Source organism: Phyllobates terribilis, unplaced genomic scaffold (assembly GCF_046119375.1).
Source record: "Phyllobates terribilis strain yellow unplaced genomic scaffold, ASM4611937v1 Scaffold_11__3_contigs__length_659146591, whole genome shotgun sequence".
NCBI classification, from domain to species: Eukaryota; Metazoa; Chordata; class Amphibia; order Anura; family Dendrobatidae; genus Phyllobates; species Phyllobates terribilis.
This window is the reverse complement of record NW_027362771.1, coordinates 602,964,564-602,983,636: the sequence shown is the minus strand read 5'-3', so window position 1 is coordinate 602,983,636 and position 19,073 is coordinate 602,964,564. Positions and strand designations below refer to the sequence as shown.

The 19,073-nt window shown below is 42.3% G+C and overlaps 1 non-coding gene across 1 annotated transcript; it reads left to right on the top strand.

Annotated features, from left to right (window-relative positions):
- Positions 1–4,652: 4,652 nt before the first annotated feature.
- Positions 4,653–4,724, top strand: TRNAW-CCA (transfer RNA tryptophan (anticodon CCA)). Its single transcript has one exon. It is a non-coding gene; the product is annotated as a tRNA-Trp (tRNA).
- Positions 4,725–19,073: the final 14,349 nt, after the last annotated feature.

Below are 19,073 nucleotides of genomic sequence, written 5' to 3'. Positions count from 1 at the left end.
TAAACTGGAAATCCCTGCATTCCCAATATCAAGATGTTCATTCGTTCTTGTTTATGTCTTTTTCAGTCTGTGAGCAAATGTAGCAAATTTCGAGAAGCTTTGCGCGATTTCTTCATGCACTTTTCATGTGAATTATGGGTGGAAAGTTTCTTTTCATAAGATTTTGTGGCGCAACGGTAGCGCGTCTGACTACAGATCTGAAGGTTGCTGGTTCAAATCACGCCAGTGTCAAGCAACTTTTTCATAACTTAACCCATGTCTGGATTAAAATTGAAACTGTGTTGCTATCTGTCAGTACAGTGTCTAAAAAAGTGTCTTTTAGTTGAATGTTATAGATTAATATCTTATAAACAATTCTTTGATGAGAAAAATCATCGTGAAACGAAAGCAAAACATTGAATATTTAATGCATTTCGGGATCTCTTTTCACTTTGATCATAGCATTGTCATCTTTGAAACCATAAGAAAAAAGTATTCATTACTAGATTCTAAATTTTAAACTGGAAATCCCTGCATTCCCAATATCAAGATGTTCATTCGTTCTTGTTTATGTCTTTTTCAGCCTGTAAGTAAAAGTAGCAAATTTTTAGAAGGTGTGCCACGATTTCTTCATGCACTTTTTAAGTAAGTTATATTAGGGGCGGAAAGTTTCTTTGCATGTTACCTTGTGGCGCAACGGTAGCGCGTCTTACTCCACATCAGAAGGTTGCGTGTTCAAATCACGTCGGGGTCAAAAAACTTTTCCATAACTTAACCCATGATGTCTGGATTAAAATTGAAGCGGTGTTGCTATCTGTCAGCACAGTGTCTAAAAAAGTGTGTTTTAGTTGAATGTTATAGATTAATATCTTACAAACAATTCTTTGATGAGAAAAATCATCGGGAAACAAAATCAAAACATTGAATATTTAAGGCACGTCGGGATCTCCTTTCACTTTGATCATAGCATTGTATTCTTTGAATCCATAAGAAAAAAGGGTTCTTTGCTAGATTCTAAATTTTAAACAGGAAAGCCCTGCATTCACAACATCAAGATGTTCATTCGTGCTTGTTTATGTCATTTTCAGTCTGTGAGCAAAAGTAGCAAATTTCGAGATTTGCGCGATTTCTTCATACACTTTTCATGTGAATTATGGGTGGAAAGTTTCTTTTCATATGATCTTGTGGCGCAACGGTAGCGCGTCTGAATCCCGATCAGAAGATTGCGTGTTCAAATCACATCGTGGTCAGAAAACTATTTCATAACTAAACCCATGTCTGGATTAAAATTGAAACTATGTTGCTATCTGTCAGCGCAGTGTCTAAAAAAGTGTCTTTTAGTTGATTGGTATAGATTAATATTTTATAAACAATTCTCTGATGAGAAAAATCATCGGGAAGCGAAGTCAAAACATTGAATATTTAAGTCACATCTTGATCTCCTTTCACCTTGATCATATCATTGTCATGTTTGAATCCAGAAGAAAAAAGGGTTCTTTACTAGACTTTAAATTTTAAACTGGAAAACCCTGCATTCCCAATATCAAGATGTTCATTCGTCCTTGTTTATGTCTTTTTCAGTCTGTAAGTAAAAGTAGCAAATTTCGAGAAACTGTTCCACGATTTCTTCATGCACTTTTTAAGTGAGTTATATTATGGGCGGAAAATTATATTTCATGTGACCTCAATGCGCAATGGTAGCGTCTCTGACTCCAGATCAGAAGGTTGCGTGTTCAAATCATGTCAGGGTCAAAAAACTTTTTCATAACTTAACCCATGTCTGGATTAAAATTGAAACTGTCTTGCTATCTGTCAGCACAGTGTATAAAAAAGTGTCTTTTAGTTGATTGTTATAGATTAATATCTTATAAACAATTCTCTGATGAGAAAAATCATCGGGAAGCGAAGTCAAAACATTGAATATTTAATGAACTTCGGGATCTCTTTTCACTTTGACCATAGCATTGTTATCTTTGAAACCATAAGAAAAAAGTGTTCATTACTAGATTCTAAATTTTAAACTGGAAATCCCTGCATTCCCAATATCAAGATTTTCATTCGTTCTTGATTATGTCTTTTTCAGTCTGTGAGCAAAAGTAGCAAATTTCGAGAAGCTTTGCGCGATTTCTTCATGCACTTTTCATGTGAATTATGGGTGGAAAGTTTTTTTCATGAGATTTTGTGGCGCAACGGTAGCGCGTCTGACTCCAGATCAGAAGGTTGCTAGTTCAAATCACACCAGGGTCAAGCAACTTTTTCATTACTTAAAAAATGTCTGGATTAAAATTGAAACTGTGTTGCAATCTGTCAGTGCAGTGTCTAAAAAAGTGTCTTTTAGTTGAATGTTATAGATTAATATCTTATAAACAATTCTTTGATGAGAAAAATCATCGTGAAACGAAATCAAAACATTGAATATTTAAAGCATTTCGGGATCTCTTTTCACTTTGATCATAGCATTGTCATCTTTGAAACCATAAGAAAAAAGTATTCATTACTAGATTCTAAATTTTAAACTGGAAATCCCTGCATTCCCAATATCAAGATGTTCATTCGTTCTTGTTTATGTCTTTTTCAGCCTGTAAGTAAAAGTAGCAAATTTTGAGAAGGTGTGCCACGATTTCTTCATGCACTTTTTAAGTAAGTTATATTATGGGCGGAAAGTTTCTTTTAATATGACCTTGTGGCGCAACGGTAGCACGTCTTACTCCAGATCAGAAGGTTGCGTGTTCAAATCACGTCGGGGTCAAAAAACTTTTCCATAACTTAACCCATGATGTCTGGATTAAAATTGAAGCTGTGTTGCTATCTGTCAGCAAAGTGTCTAAAAAAGTGTCTTTTAGTTGAATGTTATAGATTAATATCTTACAAACAATTCTTTGATGAGAAAAATCATCGGGAAACAAAATCAAAACATTGAATATTTAAGGCACGTCGGGATCTCCTTTCACTTTGATCATAGCATTGTCATCTTTGAATCCATAAGAAAAAAGGGTTCTTTACTAGATTCTAAATTTTAAACAGGAAAGCCCTGCATTCCCAATATCAAGATGTTCATTCGTCCTTGTTTATGTCATTTTCAGTCTGTGAGCAAAAGCAGCAAATTTCCAGATTTGCGCGATTTCTTCATACACTTTTCATGTGAATTATGGGTGGAAAGTTTCTTTTCATATGATCTTGTGGCGCAACGGTAGCGCGTCTGACTCCTGATCAGAAGATTGCGTGTTCAAATCACATCGTGGTCAGAAAACTATTTCATAACTAAACCCATGTCTGGATTAAAATTGAAACTGTGTTGCTATCTGTCAGCGCAGAGTCTAAAAAAGTGTCTTTTAGTTGATTGGTATAGATTAATATCTTATAAACAATTCTCTGATGAGAAAAATCATCGGGAAGCGAAGTCAAAACATTGAATATTTAAGTCACATCGGGATCTCCTTTCAACTTGATGATAGCATTGTCATCTTTTAATCCAGAAGAAAAAAGGGTTCTTTACTAGACTTTAAATTTTAAACTGGAAAACCCTGCATTCCCAATATCAAGATGTTCATTCTTTCTTGTTTATGTCTTTTTCAGTCTGTAAGTAAAAGTAGCAAATTTCGAGAAAGTGTTCCACGATTTCTTCATGCACTTTTTAAGTGAGTTATATTATGGGCGGAAAATTATGCTTCATGTGACCTCATGGCGCAATGGTAGCGTGTCTGATTCCAGATCAGAAGGTTACGTGTTCAAATCATGTCAGGGTCAAAAAACTTTTTCATAACTTAACCCATATCTGGATTAAAATTGAAATTGTCTTGCTATCTGTCAGCACAGTATCAGAAAAATTGTCTTTTAGTTGAATGTTATAGATTAATATCTAATAAACAATTATTTGATGAGAAAAATCATCGGGAAGCGAAATCAAAACATTGAATATTTGAGGCACGTTGGGATCTCCTTTCACTTTGATCACAGAATTGTCATCTTTGAATCCATAAGATAAAAGGGTTCATTACTAGATTCTAAATTGTAAACAGGAAAACCCTGCATTCCCAATATCAAGATGTTCATTCGTCCTTGTTTATGTCATTTTCAGTCTGTGAGCAAAAGTAGCAAATTTCGAGAAGCTTTGCGCGATTTCTTCATGCACTTTTCATGTGAATTATGAGCGGAAAGTTTCTTTTCTTAAGATTTTGTGGCGCAACGGTAGCGCGTCTGACTCCAGATCAGAAGGTTGCAGATTCAAATCACGCCAGGGTCAAGCAACTTTTTCATTACTTAACCCATGTCTGGATTAAAATTGAAACTGTGTTGCAATCTGTCAGTGCAGTGTCTAAAAAAGTGTCTTTTGATTGAATGTTATAGATTAATATCTTATAAACAATTCTTTGATGAGAAAAATCATTGTTAAACGAAATCAAAACATTGAATATTTAATGCATTTCGGGATCTCTTTTCACTTTGATAATAGCATTGTCATCTTTGAAACCATAAGAAAAAAGTGTTCATTACTAGATTCTAAATTTTAAACAGGAAAACCCTGCATTCCCAATATCAAGATGTTCATTCGTTCTTGTTTATGTCTTTTTCAGTCTGTAAGTAAATTTAGCAAATTTCGAGAAGATGTGCCACGATTTCTTCATGCACTTTTTAAGTAAGTTATATTATGGGCGGATAGTTTATTTTCATATGACCTCGTGGCGCAACGGTAGAGCGTCTGACTCCAGATCAGAAGGTTACGTGGTCAAATCACGTCGGGGTCAAAAAACTATTTCATAACTTAACCCATGTCTGGATTAAAATTGAAGTTGTGTTGCTCTCTGTCAGCACAGTGTCTGAAAAAGTGTCTTTTAGTTGAATGTTATAGATTAATATCTTATAAAAAATTATTTGATGAGAAAAATCATCAGGAAGTGAAATCAAAACATTGAATATTTAAGTCACATCGGGATCTCCTTTCACTTTGATCATAGCATTGTCATCTTTGAATCTAGAAGAAAAAAGGGTTCTTTACCAGACTATAAATTTTAAACTGGAAAACCCTGCATTCCCAATATCAAGATGTTTATTCATCCTTGTTTATGTCTTTTTCAGTCTGTAAGTAAAAGTAGCAAATTTCGAGAATGTGTGCCACGATTTCTTCATGCACTTTTTAAGTGAGTTATATTATGGGCGGAAAGTCTCTTTTCTTCTGACCTTGTGGCGCAACGGTAGCGCATCTGACTCCAGATCAGAAGTTTGCGTGTTCAAATCACGTGACAGTCAAAAATTTTTTCAAAACTTAACCCATGTCTGGATTAAAATTGAAGCTGTGTTGCTATCTGTCAGCACAGTGTCTTAAAAAGTGTCTTTTAGTTGAATGTTATAGATTAATATCTTACAAACGATTCTTTGATGAGAAAAATCATCGGGAAACAAAATCAAAACATTGAATATTTAAGGCACGTCGGGATCTCCTTTCACTTTGATCATAGCATTGTCATCTTTTAATCCATAAGAAAAAAGGGTTATTTACTAGATTCTAAATTTTAAACAGGAAAGCCCTGCATTCACAATATCAAGATGTTCATTCGTCCTTGTTTATGTCATTTTCAGTCTGTGAGCAAAATTAGCAAATTTCGAGATTTGCGCGATTTCTTCATACACTTTTCATGTGAATTATGGGTGGAAAGTTTCTTTTCATATGATCTTGTGGCGCAACGGTAGCGCATCAGACTCCCGATCAGAAGATTGCGTGTTAAAATCACATCTGGGTCAGAATACTTTTTCATAACTTAACCCATGTCTGGATTAAAATTGAAACTGTGTTGCAATCTGTCAGCACAGTGTCTAAAAAAGTGTCTTTTAGTTGATTGTTATCGATTAATGTCTTATAAACAATTCTTTGATGAGAAAAATTATCGGGAAACGAAATCAAAACATTGAATATTTAATGCATTTCGGGATCTCTTTTCACTTTGATCATAGCATTGTCATCTTTGAAACCATAAGAAAAAAGTGCTCATTACTAGATTCTAAATTTTAAACTGGAAATCCCTGCATTCCCAATATCAAGATGTTCATTCGTTCTTGTTTATGTCTTTTTCAGTCTGTAAGTAAAAGTAGCAAATTTCGAGAAGGTGTGCCACGATTTCTTCATGCACTTTTTAAGTAATTTATATTATGGGCAGAAAGTTTATTTTCTTATGATAGCGTGGCGCAATGGTAGCACGTCTGACACTAGATCAGAAGGTTGCATGTTCAAATCACATCGTGGTCAAAAAACTGTTTCATAACTTAACCCATGTCTGGATTAAAAATGAAGCTGTGTTGCTATCTGTCAGCACAGTGTCTGAAAAAGAGTCTTTTAGTTGAATGTTATAGATTAATATCTTACAAACAATTCTTTGATGAGAAAAATCATCGGGAAGCGAAATCAAAACATTGAATATTTAATGCACTTCGGGATCTCCTTTCACTTTGATCACAGCATTGTCATCTTTGAATCCATAAGAAAAAAGGGTTCTTTACTAGATTCTAAATTTTAAACTGGAAAACCCTACATTCCCAATATCAAGATGTTGATTCATCCTTGTTTATGTCTTTTTCAGTCTGTAAGCAAAAGTAGCAAATTTCGAGAAGGTGTGCCACGATTTCTTCTTGCACTTTTTAAGTGAGTTATATTATGGGCGGAAAGTTTCTTTTCATATGACCTTGTGGCGCAACAGTAGTGCGTCTGACTCCAGATCAGAAGTTTGTGTGTTCAAATCACATCAGGGTCAAAATGCTTTTTCATAACTTAACCCATGTATGGATTAAAATTGAACCTGTGTTTCTATTTGTCAGCCCAGTGTCTAAAAAAGTGTCTTTTAGTTGAATGTTATAGATTAATATCTTATAAACCATTCTTTCATGAGAAAAATCATCGTGAAACGAAATCAAAACATTGAATATTTAAAGCACGTCGGGATCAGGTTGCAATTTAAAAATAATTTTTATCTGCATCTACTGTAGCTCTGAAAAAATATTTGGCCTTCTAGCAGTGTGTGGGACTTTCTCTATTAGTCCATCTATACTGACCTCCATCAGGTTGCAAATTCAAAATAATTTTTTGTCTGCATCTAGCTCTGAAAAAATATTTGGCCTTCTAGCAGTGTGTGGGACTTGGTCTATTAGTCCATCTATACTGACCTCCATCAGGTTGCAAATTAAAAATAATTTATATCTGCATCTAGCTCTGAAAAAATATTTGACCTTCTAGCAGTGTGTGGGACTTTCTCTATTAGTCCATCTATACTGACCTCCATCAGGTTGCAAATTAAAAATAATTTTTTGTCTGCATCTAGCTCTGAAAAAATATTTGGCCTTCTAGCAGTGTGTGGGACTTGTTCTATTAGTCCATCTATACTGATCTCTATCAGGTTGCAAATTGAATATAATTTTTTTCTGCATCTAGCTCTGAAAAAATATTTGGGCTTCTAGCAGTGTGTGGGACTTGGTCTATTAGTCCATCTACACTGACCTCCATCAGGTTGCAAACTGAATATCATTTTTTTATGCATCTACCTCTGAAAAAAAATTTGGGCTTCTAGCAGTGTGTGGGACTTGTTCTATTAGTCCATCTATACTGACCTCCATCAGGTTGCAAATTGAATATAATTTTTTTCTGCATCTACTTCTGAAAAAATATTTGGGCTTCTAGCAGTGTGTGGGACTTGGTCTATTAGTCCATCTACACTGACCTCCATCAGGTTGCAAATTGAATATCATTTTTTTCTGCATCTAGCTCTGAAAAAATATTTGGGCTTCTAGCAGTGTGTGGGACTTGTTCTATTAGTCCATCTATACTAACCTACACCAGGTTTCAAATTCAATATAATTTTATTCTGCATCTACCTCTGAAAAAATATTTGGGCTTCTAGCAGTGTGTGGGACTTGTTTTAGTAGTCCATCTATACTGACCTCCATCAGGTTGCAAATTCAAAATATTTGTTATCTGCATCTAGCTCTGAAAAAATATTTGGGCTTCTAGCAGTGTGTGGGACTTGGTCTATTAGTCCATCTATACTGACCTCCATCAGGTTGCAAATTAAAAATAATTTTTATCTGCATCTAGCTCTGAAAAAATATTTGGCCTTCTAGCAGTGTGTGGGACTTTCTCTATTAGTCTATCTATACTGACCTCCATCAGGTTGGGCTTCTATCAGTGTGTGGGACTCATTGTATTAGGCCATCTATACCAAGCTCCACCAGCTTTGAAATTAATAATAATTTTTAGCTGCATCTAGCCCTGAAAATAATTTTTCCCAATAGTGGTAGCAATAGAAATATGGGGCGCGCGCCTGGCTAACAATAATATGCGCTTCATAACACAAAACACCAGCCTAGCGCACTGCATTAATAATATGGCATCATCGTCTCTCCCAGTGCTAGGCCTACAACGCAGGCTAGCATTCCTGTGCCTAAAACACAATGTATGAGTCCGCGCTAGCCACTATGCTGAGGGGTATAAAGCTGCTGCTAACGCTTTATAACAATTCAATTGGCAGATTTTCACAGAGCTCTTCCACAACGCCCACCCATCTGGCAACAGTTGCCCACCCTCCCTATGGGATCTAGTGGCGAATAGTTGATGCCATTAATCAGAGCGTCAGTTGCCCCGTCAACATGGCAAGCATACGGTAAGGCATGGGAAGAGTGGACACGACTAGTAGCAGGCAGACGGGTTGACCAATGTGAACAAGCCAGATCACAAGTCACCATAGAATTTCTCCACCAGCTAATGATGAGGGACATATCAGTGGCGTCAGCGCAGCGGTGTCTGACCGGAGTAGCATTTCACTTCCAACTACTGAATTGCTGAGATGTGACAAAGATTCATCATCAGACAATCCATAAAAGGGTCGAAAAGGGGTCAGCCAAGTCAGGAATGTAGATGTCCCGTCCCGTGTCACTAAAACTGATTTCTCACATCTTATCCCTAACACCATTAATATGACACTCACAATTTGAAGCAACACTAATGTCTACTGCATTTGTGATCGCCTTCTTCGGGGCGCTATGTATAAGCGAATTAGTCCCTCAATCCAAAATTACCACCAGTGGAGGCTTATTACACCAGGACGTAGTCATAGCCAATAATGCAATACGTCTACGCATACACCAATCGAAAACAGTTCCAGCGGGCAGGGGTACTTGGGTACTTCTACAACCCACAAACGGTACACTGAGTCGGGTAACAATAGTAAAAACATATCTAACTATCAGATCACAAAGTAATTTCTTCCTATCACACATTGATGGAACGCCATTATCAAGATACCTGTTCCAAGCTATATTTAATAAATGCATAACATCGGCAGGGAACCACCCCAAAGATTACGGGACACACTCATTCCGCATAGGTGCGGCCACGGAAGCAGCAAGAGCAGGACTGTCAGAAACGGAAGTTCAGAGGATAGGGAGTTGGCGATCCACGTGTTTGGCGAGATACATAAGACCGGACTTGTTATCCTAACGTGGTTTGTTTCTTTTACAGGTGACGCTAAGCCAACAGTGTGAGTGATAGGCCACTCGTATATATATTGGGCACAAAAAAGGACGAAAGTCCGCCCAGGCGGGAGGAAATTAGAGTTTCATAACACATATTTCAACTGGAGAGGTATTAGAGGCCTGCTATGTCCACAGGTACTAATGGAGGTAATCAAGGTAGGGAGAGAGGCAAGAGGTCCGGTCATATTAGTTATACAGGCCGGGGGAAACAACCTAGGTCATCACAAGAGCGCATAACTAATGGCAATAATGAAACTAGACACCGAGCGCTTCAAAGGTTTTTTCACAAAATTAGCTATAGTATGGTCAGAGATTGTGCCGATAGCGGTATGGCAAGGTGCGCGAGACATCACGGCCATTGAATGGACAAGGCGGGTAATAAATATTCGGATGGCAAAATTTAGAAGAGACAGAGGCGGTGTAGTGATACAACACCGACAACTGGAAGGAGATAAAGCAGGCCTCATACGGCCTGATGGTGTTCACTTAATAGATATTGGACTGGACATATTCCTGTCAGGACTCCAGGACGGAGTGGAACAAGCGTTAAGAGTGATGGGTGGGGGTCAGAGTCCTGCATACGAGTACGTTGGATCCTCCGTGGCCTGGAAATAGAAAGGACATGTTGGAGAGTTACACTTGTTGGCCAACTTGCCGGAGTGGGGACCCAGGGCATGCTGCAAGTTAGAACTGTGAGATTCACTACGTGCACCACTGGTGTTTTGTGGAAAAGCACTTGTAAGATTCTGCAACAGCGTCTGCAGATACTCCTGCATTCGTCAATACCATTTTATGGCAGGAATTATTTCGGCAAATATACTTTTGTACCGGGGATCTAAGAGTGTGGCAACCCAGTAGTCGGGATTACTTCAAATTCTGACAATCCGGGTGTCATGTTGCAGGTAGTGCAGCAAGAAGGCACTCATGTGTCTTGCGCATCCAGAAGGACCAAGTCCTTGTTGTGTTGGTAGCGAGGTAAGAATCATGCTTCCTTCCTCTGCCCTCTCCCTCCAACCTCGCACAACAGAAATGTGATCAAGGTCTCCCTCATCTGATGAGTCTTCCATGCCCATCGCCAGTTCGTCCTCCACTTCTTCCTCGGCTCCTGCACCTTCCTCAACAGTTTGGCTGCTACCATGCGCCCTGGTTAATCCCTCTCCCCCACCCTCCCATGCCTGCCGCCTTGGTGCTGCCAACCGTCTGGACCTTGGAGATGTTATCCCTTCCGCATACGACTCCTCCTCTACTTCCTCCACCTCCTCTTGTCCCACCACCTGACTCTGAATTCTGTTTAATGTGTGCTCCAGCATGTAAATCACCGGAATAGTCATGCTGATAATGGCATCGTCGTCAGCACTAAACATCTTTGTCGCCATTTCAAAACTGTGCAGAAGGGTGTGTGGCGCCCCTGAGGATTCAGTCGCCACAGAGTTACTGCATCTCACCCAGAGGTGTGGTATCTCACCCTCAGGTAAGGAAGGCGTATGGCTCGGGACCCTAACTCCTGCATCCAACACATACCCGCAGTGGGGGTAGGGCGAGATTGCTCCTAAGGGAGAGCACAGTCCCAGGTCCCTAGCTGGTTTGAGGGTCCTATGTAGTGGGTGCTTAGGGGAGCAGCTTAGGGGAGCACATGACAAGGAGAGTATAAATAGGAAGACATCTTAGAAAGAGCAAGCCAGACAGAGGAGGAAAAGTGACAGGAGCAGAGACTAGGCATGAGCTCTGCTCCGGAAGCGGGCCTAGCCTGGGAGGCCCAGGACTGAAGGAGAGAAGAGAGGAGTGGGAGCTGGAAGGCTCCAGGAACCGAAGGGACCCTACGGCTATGGGCCATGCAGAAGGCCACCCGTACTCCCGCTGCTACCAGGAGTTAGAGGGGTCAGGCCAGATAAGGGGAACAGGTCCCTCAACTAGCGGAGAAACAGCAAGGCTCAACTAGAAACCGGAGGCTGCTAAATTTCATGTACTGCAAGCCAAAGTCCACACCAGTCTCACTAAGAAGGTAGCCACATAGGACCCAGGGGACGGAACACACGTCACCCGCCAAGGCCCGAGGATACCGGATAGAAGTGTCACTGGGTGTGAGGTGCAGGGAGAAGGCCAGAGAAAGGACACACAGAAGGGGGTCCTGCTAAGTACTCCGTAGCTATCTGGGGGTGGACTGAGGCCCTCACTGAGTATGCACAGCACGACGGGGGAGATTGCTCTGGTACCTGTAATCTGGACTACAACAACTGTGAGTAATATCTTGAGACGGCATCAAACGGACTCTGTGTTCATTACTGACTCCCTGCACTACAACCACCATCATCCACCCACACTGCCCTGAAGCTACACTCTTCCTGTGGTGAGTAATAATACCGTTGCTGCAAAACCACCAGCTTCAGAGGACTGTTCCGCAGCGGCGGCCCCTTTGGCCGCACTCCACAGGTGGCGTAGTCAGACATTATAAAATCCATATATACAAATTACCCTTGGATTGACCGCCCTGGGTCACGGACTGGGTCACCGCCACAGTGACTACAACCCCCAGCGTCTACCGGCCCTGCTCAGGGTACCCCATGGCCCAGGGGGCGCGTCAACTTCATAGGTCCCTTATCTGAGACCACTACTGCAGCGTGATTTGCCCCACCTCTGGATCTCGCTGGCCCAGGCTATACGTCAGAACGTATTGCACCAGGGCTTGTCGGTGCTGCCACAGTCGCTGCAACATGTGCAGAGTTGAATTCCACCGTGTCGGCACATCGCATTTCAGCCGGTGAACTGGCAGGCCCAACGACTTCTGTAGAGATGTAAGTCATTGAACTGCGGGATGCGAACGGCGGAAGTGAGCACACAGCGACCGTGCCCTCTGCAGAAGGCCATCTAGTCCGGGATAGTGGGCTAAAAATTGCTGGACAACCAGGTTCAACACGTGAGCCATACAAGGCACGTGAGTGACATTGCCCCGGCGAAGTGCCGCACCCAGGTTTGCAGCATTGTCGCACATGGCCTTCCCTGGTTGCAGGTCCAGTGGAGACAACCTTTCATGAAACTGGGTCTCCAGAGCTGACCACAACTCCTCAGCTGTGTGACTCACAATTCCCAGACATTTCAAAGTAAACACTGATGCCGTTGAGCCCTGCTGCCAGCATAGTAAGGAGGTGTGCAGGATTCCTTCTGCGCAGTTAGAAAGCAGGTGGCATTACCAGACAGGCTTTGGGTGCAGGTGGAGGACCGAGAGGAGGTTGAGGAGGCAGAAGCAGTGGAGGAACTTCGAGATAAAGAGGATTGACGCACAACTCGTGGGGATGGTAAGACTTGGACAGCAGCCCCTTGTCCTGCTGTCACCATAGTTACCCAGTGCCCAGTCAGCGACATGTAACGCTCCTGTCCATGCCTTCTCGTCCAAGTGTCTGTGTTGAAGTGCACCCTGTCACACACAGAGTTTCTCAAAGAAGCGGTGATGTTGTGTGCGACATGCTAGTGGAGCGCAGGCACACTTTTCTTTGAGAAGTAGTGCCGACTGGGCATCTGGTACTGGGGCACTGTGACGGACATAAGGTCTTGAAAATCCTCTGTGTCCTCCAGGTGGAAAGGCAGCATTTCTGTAGCCAACAGCTTGCAGATGGTGAAATTCAACCTCTTAGCTTTCTCATGGCTAGGAGGAAATGGTCTTTTACTTGTCCACATCTGATTGACTGAGGGCTGGCTGTTGTCCTTAGACGGTGTTGAGTAGGGTGTCCCCGGCAAACTGCCGGTCTGTGAGGAATATGCAGGCGGACATGTTAGGTTGCCTTGATCCAAAGGTGGTGCTCTCGATGTCGGAGAGCGCTCAACACTAGCAGGTGTTTCCACTTCCCAATGAACTGACGACCTGCCAATCACACTGGCTGTTGCGGGTAAAGAGGTGGCAGGTCTGCATCCAAAAACATGTGTGACTGCTGTCCCCCTAGTCACAGAGGATGAAGAGGCTGCAGATGCACAAGATGGGGCAGACGGTGGTTGGCCCAGCCGGCTAGGCCGCATTGTAGCACAGTGAGCTTCCCACTGCAACTTATGCTTCATATCCATGTGACGGTACATGCATGAAGTACTCAAACTATGGATTTTTTGGCCTCTACATAGCTTTTGCTGACAAATATTACAGATAACACGAGTTGGGTCATCCTTATCGATCTGAATAAATGCCCAGGCTATGCAAGGCTTAGAGCCCATGTGACCTGAAGAGCCACTACGACTTGTGGTCAGAGAGCAGAGTTGTGGTTGAGGATGCACTTGTTGACGTGCTTCCAGTACTCCGTCTCTGTTCAGGAAGGCGCAACCTAACCTCGTCGTCAATAGCATCTGTGATGCCCCGCTGTGCTTGGTATCACAGATCCTAGAAGAGTGCATTGATGGAATCCTCCACAAGAGGCCCCCATAAACATTCACACATCTCCACCTTCCACCTCAGACCAGCAGAGGGAGCCCGTTAGGGATATAAATAGGGAAGGTGGAGCTAGGCAGTTCAGTTCCTCTGAAGAGTTCCTGCAGTAGAGAAGCCTAAGAGAGGTCAGTCTGCAGTGAAGCTCAGTCTAGTCTAGAGAACGCAGTTAATAGTTCAGCATTGGAGCACGAGGCTCCTGCTTGCTAGATTCAGGGAGCCCAGATAGAGCTTAAGGTGTGCCGGTGCTGTAAGAACAGTGAAGCGCGGCAAGCTGCCATTAGTGTGTATAGCCTAGTGAGGGCCCGAGTAGGCCGAAGGCGAGTGGCGAGTTAGTACATAAGGGACAGAGGAGCTTAACCAGCTCACCCCGAAGCATTTACCGGACACAGGATCCGAGCTTACCGGTATCTCTATGACCCAGTAAGGCATAACCGGAATCCCTGGAGAACTACAAGTCCCAGGATCGCTAAGGTGCTGATATGTAACAGAACCAGGAGACGCTTAGGCCCCGCATACTGGGAGCGTGAACTCCAAGAGAAGGCCCTACCACAAGGTCAGCCAGCGCAGGACAGAGACAAAGTTAGACCTAGCTCCAGGCAGGTCAGAAACTTACTACGCAGAGGCAAGAAACAGGAGGCCCTACACCCGCTCATTGGGGAGGATCCTGATATGCACCCTTCACCCTACAGTGCTTCGGGATGTGCCTGAATTTCCACCAGTAAAAGGTACTGAAGTGACTACCGTGTCCGTTCCCGTTCTTGCTCTGACCCAGCTGGGTCTCGCCTGTCCTGCATTCCCCCTGCATACGCTGCCCTGAGACCTAGCTCCACCTGTGGGGAGCTATACCATCGAGCTGCCTTATCACCGGCCTCAGTGGACTGCTGCAGCGCTGGTGCTTGTCACCAGATACCACAGGTGGCGTCATGAACTCTTATAAAATTAACAATTATCCACCCTTTTAAAGAGAGACCCCAGGGTACGGGCTAGGGAGCCGACCACCGCGACATCCCCAAGGCCAGGCAAATGCCCGGGTACCGAGTCATCCCCATCCCCAGGGCTAGTCACATCCTCCTCCACCTCCTCTGCTGACCTCATGGACTGGCTGACTGTGGGTTGACAGTAAGTGGGATCTCCAACCTCGTCATCATCACCCTGTGTGTTATCACACCCGTCGTCCTCAGAGCCAACCTCTTCCTGCCCTGACTGAAAAGTCAAGTTGTCGCTCCAATCAGGTATTTGAGTCTCATCATCGTCTTCATCATTGCCTCCACCAACAGGAGTTACAGTTTGGGAACAAGGGTCTACATTATGCTCAGAACCTTCTTCATCTGGTCCTGGATCCGACTTATAAAGATTCTAGGCATCAGATCAGATCATTTACTCATCTTGATAAACAGAAGCTCTGGAGCAGACCTCCATTTCCCAGGCTATAGTATGAGTAAACAGCTGTGCAGAATCAACCATCTGTGTTACCCCATACTCAGACGGACAGCTGGAGACTTGGGAGCTGTGAGGAAGCAAGTGCGATTGGGGTGACACCTCTGAGGACTGGAGTATTTGTGATGTTGAAATTGAGGTGATGGAGAGCCCACTTGAAGGAGCACTTTATATCTGTTGAAGCACCTGCGGTTTTTGTGCCTCATCTAGAATTTGTAGCGATGGGCGTGTCCGTAAGAATGGGATCGTATCACATTGTCCACGAAAAGAAGTCGACATCTTAGTTTGGCTGGAAGATGGTCTTTCTTCTGCAGATGTTACTCCCCCCCCCACCATGGGGGGCCTCGACCCACCGGCAGACAGGCACCAGTATTGGGATAGGGGGGCTGGCCGTCAGGGTCCACCGCGGCTCTGGCACAAACCCGGCGACACAGAGGTGGCACGGGCAGGAACGGACTGGCCGTGTCGGCTTCTCACTTTTTGGATTTTAGAAGGGCATGACATGCCTATATCTGTGTCTCCCCCTCCTTTTACTCCTCCACCTCTTTTCTTTTCGCATGACTATATGTACTTGTCACTTTTCCATGTGTTAGTTGTGTCTTCTGAGCAGTTTGTCAGCTTTTGGACACCTTTGAAGGTGTTTTCTATGTGTTTCTATGTGTTTTTGTTTGCCTGCCATTGGTTTTAACGGTGTTCGAAGGTGTTCGACGAGCAGTTCGACGAACAGTTCGACGAACACACGGGTGTTCGACGAACCGAACCGAACTCGAACACTACGGGGGTGGCTCAACACTAGCCACGATTTCTTCATGCACTTTTTAAGTGAATTATGGGCGGAAAGGTTTTTTTCGTATTATCTTGTGGTGCAACAGTGACGCGTCTGACTCCCGATCAGAAGGTTGCGTGTTCAAATCACGCCAGGGTCAAGCAACTTTTTCATTACTTAACCCATGTCTGGATTAAAATTGAAACTGTGTTGCTATCTGTCAGCGCAGTGTCTAAAAAAGTGCCTTTTAGTTGAATGTTATAGATTAATATCTTATAAATAGAGATGAGCGTTGTTCTACTCGAACTGTTCGCCAATCTCAAATTCGAGCTGTTTTGGGCGGTGTTCGAGCCGGTCGGCGAACACGAACAATTTGAGAAAAATTCGGCTGTTCGAGGTTATGTTCGATAACTGTTCGTGCACCAAAATCATAACTGGATTTTTTCTCAGTAATGATGAAAATTAATGTTAATACGCAGTTTGAGTGTACAGCGGGGCGGGGGGAGGGGCAGGGGATGGATCTCTGCAGGAACAATGAAGATCTCCATTTTTTTTTCTCTTTCCCGCATTTGCAGTGGGGAGGTGCAATCTGTCAGACTATCAGCAGCGCACACACGGAGCGAAGTGCTTTTTTTCACACAAGCAAGGGCATGTGTGATTGGCAGTGTATGTCACATGTCCTTGCCCTATAAGACCAAGCCATTTTCCCCGTCGCCACCATTTTCTCACTGCTGCAGCTGCGTGTTAGACGGCACCGCTGTTGCTGTGTGCGCTATACCTTGTTAATTTCAAGCCAATTTTCGCACAAATATACAGATAGCTTGGGAGTAGGGAATAGTTGTGATTGCAGTCCTTTTAAGGACTAGGTTACAGCATTTCCTACGACTTTTATCAGGCAGGTCTGTGCTCTTAAATAGATAGATTGTGGGAGTAAAGACTAATTGTAATTGGAGTCCTTTTCAGGACTAGGTTACATCAGTTCCTATCAGTTTTGGCCAGGCAGGTCTGTGCCAGTGCTGTGCAAGTTTTTTTCACAGCATTTGGCTGAATCTAGCAAAGCTAATCCTTTTTGGCCTATTGCAGAGTGTGTTAGTCAGTGGAGTAGCCTATCTGTGTTGCAAGATATACCACCTGTGTATAGAATACCAATTTTTTTACTGCACCTAGTGAAGTAAAATCTTTTGGGCATAGCATCATTCTATTAGTCCATCTATACTGACCTCCATCAGGTTGCAAACTGAATATAATTTTTTTCTGCATCTAGCTCTGAAAATATATTTGGGCTTCTAGCGGTGTGTGGGACTTGGTCTATTAGTCCATCTATACTGACCTCCATCAGGTTGCAAATTAAAAATAATTTTTTTCTGCATCTAGCTCTGAAAAAATATTTGGGCTTCTAGCAGTGTGTGGGACTTGGTCTATTAGTCCATCTATACTGACCTCCATCAGGTTGCAAATTAAAAATAATTTTTTTCTGTATCTAGCTCTGAAAAAATATTTGGGCTTCTAGCAGTGTGTGGGACTTGGTCTATTAGTCCATCTATACTGACCTCCATCAGGTTGCAAATTAAAAATAATTTTTTTCTTCATTTATCTCTGAAAAAATATTTGGGCTTCTAGCAGCGTGTGGGACTTGTTCTATTAGTCCATCTATACTGACCTCCATCAGGTTGCAAATTAAAAATAATTTTTTTCTGCATCTAGCTCTGAAAAAATATTTGGGCTTCTAGCAGTGTGTGGGACTTGGTCTATTAGTCCATCTATACTGACCTCCATCAGGTTGCAAATTGAATAAAAAAAATTTCTGCATCTAGCTCTGAAAAAATATTTGGGCTTCTAGCAGTGTGTGGGACTTGGTCTATTAGTCCATCTATACTGACCTCCATCAGGTTGCAAATTGAATAAAAAAAATTTCTGCATCTAGCTCTGAAAAAATATTTGGGCTTCTAGCGGTGTGTGGGACTTGGTCTATTAGTCCATCTATACTGACCTCCATCAGGTTGCAAATTAAAAATAATTTTTTTCTGCATCTAGCTCTGAAAAAATATTTGGGCTTCTAGCAGTGTGTGGGACTTGGTCTATTAGTCCATCTATACTGACCTCCATCAGGTTGCAAATTAAAAATAATTTTTTTCTTCATTTATCTCTGAAAAAATATTTGGGCTTCTAGCAGCGTGTGGGACTTGTTCTATTAGTCCATCTATACTGACCTCCATCAGGTTGCAAATTCAAAATAATTTTTTTCTGCATCTAGCTCTGAAAAAATATTTGGGCTTCTAGCAGTGTGTGGGACTTGGTCTATTAGTCCATCTATACTGACCTCCATCAGGTTGCAAATTAAAAATAATTTTTTTCTGCATCTAGCTCTGAAAAAATATTTGGGCTTCTAGCGGTGTGTGGGACTTGGTCTATTAGTCCATCTATACTGACCTCCATCAGGTTGCAAATTAAAAATAATTTTTTTCTGCATCTAGCTCTGAAAAAATATTTGGGCTTCTAGCAGTGTGTGGGACTTGGTCTATTAGTCCATCTATACTGACCTCCATCAGGTTGCAAATTAAAAATAATTTTTTTCTGCATCTAGCTCTGAAAAAATATTTGGGCTTCTAGCAGTGTGTGGGACTTGGTCTATTAGTCCATCTATACTGACCTCCATCAGGTTGCAAATTAAAAATAATTTTTTTCTTCATTTATCTCTGAAAAAATATTTGGGCTTCTAGCAGCGTGTGGGACTTGTTCTATTAGTCCATCTATACTGACCTCCATCAGGTTGCAAATTAAAAATATTTTTTTTCTGCATCTAGCCCAGCCAATAGTTTTGGCCTAATACCACAGTTTGGCCACTCAGCTCTGCTCGGTTACCATCCATTGTTTTTTTGTGCAAACAACTCCAGAGTTGTGAATTAGTTAACCACCAAAATGAGTGGAAAAAGGCCTGCTGCTGGTGGAAAGGGGAATAGGCGTGTTGGG